At 40.1% G+C, this 1186-nt stretch overlaps 1 protein-coding gene across 1 annotated transcript in view; it reads left to right on the forward strand.

The window, feature by feature from the left end:
• LOC106011083 (integumentary mucin C.1) overlaps positions 1-1186 on the forward strand; it is a gene marked incomplete in the record, with an annotated part of 21220 nt that overhangs the window by 16991 nt on the left and 3043 nt on the right.

The following is a 1186-nucleotide window of genomic DNA, read 5'->3' on the forward strand; positions in this document are numbered from 1 at the left end:
TGTGTGTGTGTGTGTGTGTGTGTGTGTCTGTGTGTTTGTGTGTGTGCATATCTGCCAAAGTGTATGCTCGTAGTATTGATAAAAGTATAGGTCTGTATCAAAGTAATTTTGAAAAAATTTTTACTCTATTTATTATGTTAGATATTTGTCTAGATCAACGGACATTGAAAACAAAGGGGCATGCATACAAAACATGTATCTTACAGCCCCATGGTCAAAACTCAGATCTCATAGAACGAAAAGGTCGAATTTAAACCTGCCCAGCAGAACCGGTCTGGGTGGGTTGGGTACGTCTCAGTAAAAGTAAAAGTTGTTCCCGCATCCGATCCCCTTGTTAGTGAGACAACGGTGGTAGGGTGGTCTGGCCAATTCCTTTTCACGCCACCTTAACTTCCCCAACTCGAAGTCAGGTACCCATTACTGCTGGGTGTGAAGGAGGGGGCGAAAAAAAATGCGTGTCCGAACCGTGGCTCGAACGGGGACTTTCCGCTTCGGAGATGAGCGCACTACTAACCACTACGTCTCAGTAGGAATCTAAAATACTCCATGAAATACAATCCGAACTGTCTAAGACGGCCGTCCATGGTATAAGAGAAAAGTGGCCGTGTTAGACAGGTGGATGTTTTAAAGTGGCATGATTATGTAAAAAAAAAAAAAAAAGACGCATAAAGCGAGATCGGAAGTGTTCGTTCGCACAGGTGATTGTTTTATACAGGTGGTTGTTTAATACAGGTGATTGTTTTATACAGGTGGTTGTTTTATACAGGTGGTTGTTTTATACAGGTGGTAGTTTTATACAGGTGAATGTTTTATACAGGTCGTTGTTAGAGCAGATTCAAGAGTATTATTTATTCACTTTAACGATACTGTAAGCAGAAAATATGAGTTCAATCCTTAATGTAATAAATGCCTTATCAAGTGTCTCATCCTGAGTTAGCTTAACAGGCGAGATGGACGCAGCACATGTTCTATTAAGGTAATCTACAGATTCTATGTGGCATAATGATCAAATTCAGTCGCTTGTCAAAATGATGAAACGGGAGATACCGACATTTTTCGGCCTAGTGGGCAATTTCTAACGAAATTTTTGCTCGCGGCTGAACACCTTTCATGCCAAATTAAAAACACATTCATGTATGGATTTTACAAGAAAAAACGTTGATCAAAGGCATAAAGAATTGTATAT

This window comes from Aplysia californica, unplaced genomic scaffold, assembly GCF_000002075.1.
Source record: "Aplysia californica isolate F4 #8 unplaced genomic scaffold, AplCal3.0 scaffold00052, whole genome shotgun sequence".
NCBI lineage: Eukaryota > Metazoa > Mollusca > Gastropoda > Aplysiida > Aplysiidae > Aplysia > Aplysia californica.